Raw genomic sequence first — 9617 nt, forward strand, 5'->3', positions numbered from 1 at the left:
AACGCTAGTTATTTCACTTTTGAGTACTCCCATTTGATCATCAATAAATATATATTAATATGCAATAAACCAATTCAGCCGCGTCCTTGATGCCTTGCATCAACAAGTTTCTTGAACTGTTAAACTATTTCATTAAAATTCCCTTTGAGCTATGTTAACTATTTCAACTTTGAAATTTAACACACCCATTTAAGTGACACACTTATTCAAAATCAATACATACACATGTTATACAAACATTATCAAACAGTATTGATATTCTATGTGATATAAATATATAAGATATGTTTTAAATTATTACATACTTTAAATTAAAATAATAATCCCATTTTTGACATTAGTCTGATTGCACATTTTATTTTAAAGTGTTCTTCGGTACTATATAGATATTAAGTATTATTAATCATTTAAGTTTTCTTATTCATGTATTATTGCTATCATGTCTTATTTCTGTGGTTGTTAGAGCGGCATCTGTAAACAGTTGTAAAATGTTAATACGGCCATGTCATATTGATTGTATCAAAGCTTTGACGGGAGATAATTCGCAAGAAGCAAAACCATGAAAGCGCATAACTCACCAGAATCAAAGCATTAACATGGCATAACTCGCCAGAAACAAAACCATAAAACGCATATATGCCAGAATCAAAGCCTTGACAGGGCATAACCCGCCAGAAACAAAACCATGAAAGCGCATAATTGACAGAATCAAAACCTTAACACGGCATAACCCGCCAGAAACAAAACCATGAAAACGCATATATGCCAGAATCAAAGCCTAAACAGGGCATAACTCACCAGAATCAAAGCATTAACATGGCATAACTCGCCAGAAACAAAACCATGAAAACGCATAATTGCCAGAATCAAAGCCTTTACATGGCATAGCCCACCAGAAGCAAAACCATGAAAGCGCATAAATGCCAGAATTAAAGCCTTAACATGGCATAGCCCACCGGAAGCAAAACCATGAAAGCGCATAAATGCCAGAATCAAAGCCTTAACAGGGCATAGCCCACCAGAAGCAAAACCATGAAAGCGCATAAATGCCAGAATCAAAGCCTTAACAGGGCATAGCCCGCCAGAAGCAAAACCATGAAAACGCATAATCCCCAGAATTAAAGCCTTAACAGGGCATAGCCCGCCAGAAGCAAAACCATGAAAACGCATAATTACCATAATTAAAGCCTTAACACGGCATAGCCCTTCAGAACCAAAACCATGAAAACGCATAATCGCCAGAATTAAAGCCTTCACAGGGCATAACCCGGCAGAAGCAAAACCATGAAAACGCATAATTACCATAATTAAAGCCTTAACACGGCATAGCCCTTCAGAAGCAAAACCATGAAAACGCATAATCGCCAGAATTAAAGCCTTTACACGGCATTACCCACCAGAAGTAAAACCATGAAAGCGCAGAATTACCAGAATTAAAGCTTTAACACGGCATTACCCGCCAGAATAAAAACACTGACAGCACATATCTCATCATAATCAAAGCTTGAAAAGGACATAACTTTTCTGAATCAAAGCCTGGACAGGGCCTAACTTGCCAGAATCAAAACCTTGACAGGTCCTAACTCGACAAAAACAAGCGCTTAATTCACCAGTATCACAGCCTTGAAAACGCATAAATCGCCAGAATCAAAGCCTTGACAGGCCAAAAACTAGCCATAAACAAAGCTTTGAGAAGGCATAACTCGCCAGTAACAAAGCTTTCAAAAGCATAACTCGCCAGAATCAAAGCTTTGAAAACTCATAACTCGACGGAATCAAAGCATTAAAAGGGCATAACTCGCCAGAAACAAAGCTTTCACATGCATAACTCGCCTGAATTAAAACCTTGACAGCGCATAACTCTGCAGAAACAAAGCATTGACACCGCATAACTCATCAGAATCAACGCCTTAAAAGGACATAACTTTTCTAAATCAAAGCCTTGACAGGGCATAACTCGCCAGAAAAAAACTTTCACAGGGCATAACTCGCCAGAAACAAAGCTTTCACATGCATAACTCGCCAGAATCAAAGCCTTGACAGGGCATAACTCTCCATAAACAAAGCTTTCAGAGGGCATAACTCGCCAGAAACAAAGCCTTGAAAGCTCATAACACGCCAGAATCAAAGCCTTAATAGGGTATAACTCGTCAGAAACAAAGCTTTCACATGCATAACTCGCCAGAATCAAAACCTTGACAGCGCATAACTCGACAGAAACAAAGCCTTGACACCGCATAACTCATCAGAATCAACGTCTTAAAAGGGCATAACTTTCCTGAATCAAATCCTGCATCATATGTATCCAACAGGATAAGAAACAGTTTCAGCAGCCATAATGCTGGACAGTTTCTAAACCTTCAAATACATAATTGCACTGGTGAAGACCCTAACGTATCTGTTCGTTAATGGTTCAACATTGTTAGTATATAACTAAACAAATACACGGTTTGATACGACCCATGCATTTTAACAGTCTTTATTTTTTTAGAAGTAAACATTTTATTGTATAACTACCTACTAACTTGACCAGCCACTATTTATATACCGCATTACCTGATAATAATAAATGAAGGCTGAATTATTACTTACTGGAATTTATGCATTGTAAAATAAGAAATACTGTCTTCTTATTGGACAAATATAATGTTGACCACTAAACAAATACTTGCATGTGAATTTGGGATGCCTGGTGACCCCATATTTGTTTGTAACTTTGAAAGGGTTTTATATAATGCGTTTTTATCATTAATTCTACATATTTGAAATCAGAAATTGACTTTTCGTGCATCATAAAGTTTCTTTAATTGTCATTATTATACTGTTTATCATGGGTGAAATGAGTTTTTCTACGGTCACACTTTACTAACGATGATATTAACAATTATTTTGATGTGTTCGGTTAACAACCAGGGTAGCCAATCATAGCTGACAAAGCATGATTTTGTAAAGATAGGTATGATAAATTATATTAAATAAGTGAAAATACTTTAATAATCTTGTAAGTAAAGTGCACGTCTGTCTCAATGATGAAATAAATCACCCATGCAGTACTTGAATTGAGCATAAAATGCCGATAAATTCATCATAACATGGTATGAATTAGTAAACAGTTGTACGCAATCAGATAAATCAGATGTTCACACCATATTAACATCGCTTCAAGTCTATTGGTTAAACACTAACCAACCAGTGTGGAACATCCGGGTATTAAATTGTATATAAGGTGCTCTTCTCTATACTATCATCAACATCCAGCCAGACCAGATCACGAAGCCAAGAAACCTAGCAGGACTACAGACGTCGAAGTCAACATAGATAACTATCAACCTATTGTAAAACCTCATATTTAAAAAGCTGACTAGAACTTCAGAATGAAGCCACAGATTGGAACACTCAAGGACAGCGAAGGTCTAGTCTGCAATGGGGTCAAGGTCAGTGTTTGATTCTTTTCAATTTTAAATAAGAAATATCTTGCAATACGATTTGTATAACGTCAACACTTTATTACACTGATTTAAACGTATTTTATTGCATTTTCATCAAACATTTTCAAAATATACAATATACACAACAATAATATAAACTATGCAAAAATCAAATGGGTCAGACATACGTTTAGCATCAATGCTTTAACCAATAGTTGCAAATGAGTTATGAAATATGTTCTAAAGGAAACATAACTGTAATACTAGTAGTAATTTATCTATGTTGCAAAAGAAGGAGTAAAGTGTATATTTGTTCATAAAACAATGTTCTTTTTAGAACAGTGAATATTTGTATAGATCCAAGCCTTAATATCCGATAATCTTTAAAACATAATTTTCTGCAGTGCAATTCAAAATGGTTTCTAACATGCGAACATATTGCAACGCTACTCACATTTACGAACGCTTGTTAATGAACGTTGTCCTTGGCCAATTGGTAGAAAACAGTCACTTCAACTTGGGCTGTATATATATATATATATATATATATATATATATATATATATATATCAATAAACGCTTTTGAATTGGGGTTTCTGGGGCCGTATTCAATAAGCATCTTAGTAATAATTTTCAACTAAGTGAAAAATTGCCATTTTTCTAATTTAAATTTTAAGAAAACGAACAATGTTTGTACACCAAAAATATGAAAATAAGCAAGATAATGGTCTAAACAATATATGCATATAAATAAATCTGATAAAAAGTAGCGGGTATCTAAAATAATCGTTGTCAAAAATTACTAAATTCTCACTAAGTTTAAAATATTCACTAAGATGCTTATTGAATACGGCCCCTGGTTCATTAAATCTATTTTTTTATAAGGAAAACATAGGACGTAGAATAGCAAAACAAAAGTGCGTATATTTAGGATATGATTCTATTCTAAACCTTAATCCAATACTTTTCGTGTGTTTTACTGTCGGTTTCTTTCTCCGTAGGAGAACAAGACTAGAAGTCGGGCACTACTGGTGGTCGGCGCATGCGTGTTCTTGGCTTTAATGACGGCCGCCATCTTGGGTTCCGTGTATCTAGGATACTCCCTTCACCCTCTGGGCTCGACCGGAAAACAACAGGTTAACGTCACTATTGAATTTAGGAAATAAATATAATATAGTTAAATTATGATATACTGTTCTGGGTGTTCGTAGCATGAAGCTTGAAATCAGATTGCAATACTTTTTTGTTATAATCGCATACATGATTATTCACGATGATAAGCTTAAGGATATAGTTAATCTCGTTTACAACATGCAATAGGGTTTTCATCTCCATTTTGAGAACTTGACCAGTGATCATAAAACATTTAAATCATTTCTGAAGTTCATCCATTTTCCTCAGTATTACACTGGTCATATGATGTAATACCTAACTAATACCTAAAATACTTTATTTTTCATAAATTCGTGTAATTAAATGTAACATTTTATTTTAAAATCATTTGTACGTTTTTAAATGTGATTTTGAAAAGTTGGGGAATCGAAGTTGACAATACAATGATAACGACAGGGACAAGCCTAGTAGTCGAAAATTCAAAATGAGGCCCGGTTTTGATGCATAAGGCAAGACATGATTTGAGATTTTTTATGAATACCGGCCCAGTACCCTTCTTTGTCTTTTGCTGATAACCCACCTTAAAGTGCAAAATACGTGTAATAACTGAATAATTCGGGCAAGTTCAAGTTATTTATAAATTGACACAAATACTATATTGGTTTTGACCGAGGGCGATTTATATCGTTTTCACAATTCATTTGTAGGTAAGTTTTACATTGGTGTAAACTAAACTTAGATTATTGTCGGACCCCGAATTGTTATATATGAAGCTTTGCCAACCTGTTGACAATATATTAGTACGAATGTCTAGTTTTCATAAACATTAATCAGGTAGGAGAGAAAACTCTTCTTAAAATGAAATCGCATGCTGCAATTAAATACACTTCAATTAGAAGAATTCCATTGGCGTAATACATGGATTTTTAACTAACTATAGAAATGAACGCATAACTTTATTACATTTGCAAGGATTCCGAACAAGTGGGGATTCGGCACCAATAAAGCTACCTCATTAACGATTCATGACACGAGATTTTCCTAGCGTTACTGGTACACATGTATTGTACGGGGCGTGTCTAACGATGTATTTTACGTTACACGTAAGTTATCATTGTTTTTTTATTCTCATTGTAGACGTACACGGCGGATTTCTACCAAGACGGTCAACACGTTGTCAAGGAGACGATGGTCATTACGGAACGTGAAAACATGTACGCATCCACTAACGGCACCGTAGTCAAGGACTATGAGACAGTAGGTTGCTTCTATGTGAAACATATTTTGTAACTTGTGTTTGACATTTCCTTTTAATTTACCTTTTGAAATTAATATTATTTGTAAACAATTTTAGGAAATAAATTTAATTTACAAAAGAATCAGATATGTTTTATGACATCAAAAAAACAGACAATAAGCCTTTTTCTTTCACTGTTATAACTTAAAACCCGGTAAACATTTACAACCATTCTTAGTGTAAGTAAAGGTACATACTAGTATTTAATTCCCCTCTGCCCTTTTTGTACACTTGTAGAATGTAACCCGGGCCGACTCAAAGGTAGCGTTTTTAAAGATGCGCATGCGCTCTCATGTATGTGTTCTTAAAGGCCTAGTTTAAGCCTTCTATAAGTGACCCCCTCCCCCCCCAAAAAAAAAACAAAAAACAAAAAAACAACAACAAACAACGTGTATTTGTACACAACCTCTGTTAATTGATCTTAATCTAATTGCTTAATTGTCTTATCAGACCTTTCATCTGAGTATCCTGCTGTGCAGTTTGGGATATTTTAAGATAGGAATGGACCCTAAATGGCCCTGAGCCGATAAACGAATACACAGGAAATTGGCCCCTACTGTGACACAAGTGCAATTCGCAGGATATGCACAGCAACATTCCTAAAACTAGGCCTTTAAGAACACATTGAACGTGTTCTTGATATAACAGAACAAACTTAGAATATTTCAGTTTGGTTTAAGGGTTAATATCATAGGTTATTTAGGGCTTAGGGAACCAGGACATCCAATAAACCAAGATAGAGAATGTCGCCAAACAATTAAACAATTACCTTCATAAGACCCAGTTACCAAACCACTACGATTATAATAAATTATCTTTCACCTAAGGGGTTTGCGGTGTACAAGATGGACCACCTACCAGGATGTTACTTGACCACATTTAACATGAGTGATAGAGACGACTACAGCAGCAACGGACAACAACAGGTTAGTGCTGACATAACGGATCCTACCAACGTTTTTGTTCTTTTTCAATCAATGTACTAACATCATGTACTTTTTGTTCATATAAAATCAAACGTAAGATAACATTTTTAAAATGTTTTGAAGACCTAAGCATGCTTGTTTGTTAAAATAAATTAGGTTTAACCTTATCTGAACATAATGTCACAGGGTACCCAAAGTCTCCATATCTAAATATCGAATACCTTAACGGGAACTGAACTCCTAGGCTATTTTCCATAGAAAACAAGCAAAATTTCCTATATATTCGATAGTCAATTGACCAATTTGCTTGCAATATTTCTAGTGCCTTACGACCCCCAACACCATATATGGGGAGAAAGCTCCACTTTGAACTAAACATCATACAACGTTAAAAAAAAAGTAACGTTTCTCCCAAGAAAAGAAAATTGGTTGAACGTAACCACTGTGTATTTGATAAAATGACCATATCCGGAATACGAGGACAAACAATGCGGTGAAAATTTAAACAATAAAAAGTAGATCAAGTAGATCCAGCATGTTCAGCCTGTTTTTAAAATCAAAAACTATTCAGCTTCAAATCCTTTAAATATGGAAGATAGACAATAGTCTGAGATGCTTTAACCATGTTTTTATTCACTGTCTTGTGTTAATTGAAATAAATTATGACAATGTGTAGGCACTTCCAAATTGGTATGATTTGCCATACATCCGAGAATATTTTCGATAGAAAATGTCCGAAAATTCCGATTGACCTTAACGAAAAGCCAGGAGGTAACCGGCAGACACACTTTAAAAAAAAATATTAAAGCCTGTACTTGCTTGAAAAGAGTATAGCAAAAAAGGCTACGTTTCTTTTATCAAGCTTAGTGGTGTACAGGACAGAATTTAGGGATAATCCTTAGTTTCGACTGGAGTTGCAGTGCTTTAAAAGCCTTCATATGAGCATATTGTATTTGTACATCGTTGTAGATTTTATATCAGTATAAGTATTAATAATATGTTTTATCTTTATATTTACAGGTGTCTATTGAGGTAACACAGACTTCCAATCAGCGCTATTCGATGACAGATATCACCGTGAATAGGGCAGTGCTTGGACCGCAGGCGGCCACCATGTGCGCCGGAAGAGATCTTTTCATGCTCCGGCAACAAGCAGGTAAGGGTCGTTAACAGTAAAACAGGGGGCAAACATTCAATGGAAAGAACTGTAATATTTGTTTTACCGATACACTTCAGCCATTAGTCACAACATAACAATGTAGATAAATCACTTTCTGAACTCAATTTTTCGAAAACTCTCAAGCGACGCGCAGAATATAGTACACTATTTCATTGAGCGTACTTGCTTAAACTTGATTTTACAATAATACACCAAATACAGTTCATCTTGATCATCTTTCAAATGCGTTTTTGTTTTAAAAGTATAAAACTAAGGGAAAGAAGATTATTACACAATACTACAACAAATCTAGTATGTAAACTAGGTCCTGCTATAATATGTTTAAGATTTTTCGAGAAAATTTGGGCCCATTACACAATCGTTGAAAATTCATCAAAGTTTCCCAGAAATATGATATGTCAGTTCACATAGCACCTAATATATACTGAAGCAAAACATAAGAGTTAATATTATATAGAAACAGGTAATAAACAGTATACTATTAAACATTTAATACAAAAATCCGTTATATATTTATGTTTTTTTTTAAATTGTCTAAATGATAAACGTGTTGGTAAAATACGCCAAATATTTTATAAAATAAGGAAGAATCACTCTTTTCAAACATGTTTTTTTAAAAATATGGTTTCTATAGTTCTCGGAATAGCTTATGTCGTTATTCTCATATCCCAGACCTTACCGGGCTGTATATAAAATAATTGATAAAAAAGCAGTATCTTTTCTATTATTGGATTGATAGTTTTAGGAGTCTACAGATTGTTTATATATTATATATTATATATTATATATAGTGTGTCTATGATGATTATGTTCCATTAGATGTTCCAAAAAAGATCAGTGTTCTTTCTTGCAAACCAAGAAATGAAATCAACCTTGTAATAATCGTATCGATCTTTATTATAATAATTATACATTAAAAACCACAGGGGCAAGCCCAGAAGCTAGGATTTCAAACGATTGCATTGTCTGATAATGGAACGAATAATTTTGATACTTGTTAGAACTTTTGCACAAACTAACATTAAACTATTCTAAACTTGCATTAAATACAGAACTCTCAACAGATACCGGACAATAAAATTATGTCCAGACATTATCTGCTCTTCGGTAAAAATAATAACAACTTAAGAATAGCATTCATTAAAACGCTCAATGCTCAAACTAATAGATAAATTACTCGCAAAGATCAGCACCTTTGTTGTCCTCAAATTCAAATATTTCGGCGGTCACCAATGAACGAAAATGATTATTTTTCGTCTCAATTGCATAATTCGTACGTAATAAAATCAACAATAAAGCTCATATATTGATTGACGCTACTCCAAATGGGCCCTTGCAAGTCATTTCATTAATAAAATTTTGAATTACACGAGTGTCTCGTGCACTGTTATTCGACCTTTACAAAAGCATCATTGATCAATAGGTGTGACCATGGGTCCGATTTAGGGCTCCGTTTCAATACCTTCATGTTTTTTTACTGTATGCTTTTACGTTCTATAGCTAATGCATACACTGTTGTTGTTGTTGTTTTTGTTATTATTGTTGTTTAAACATGCCAAAAATCAGTTTTACACGTGAATCCTATTTCATAAAGATCAGTGTCCACAATATTTAACCGATAAATGAATAGTTTTCCGATATGAAAGTTTTAAACAGTTATTAACTTTTCTTAA

Source organism: Mya arenaria, chromosome 7 (assembly GCF_026914265.1).
Source record: "Mya arenaria isolate MELC-2E11 chromosome 7, ASM2691426v1".
Classification (NCBI taxonomy): domain Eukaryota; kingdom Metazoa; phylum Mollusca; class Bivalvia; order Myida; family Myidae; genus Mya; species Mya arenaria.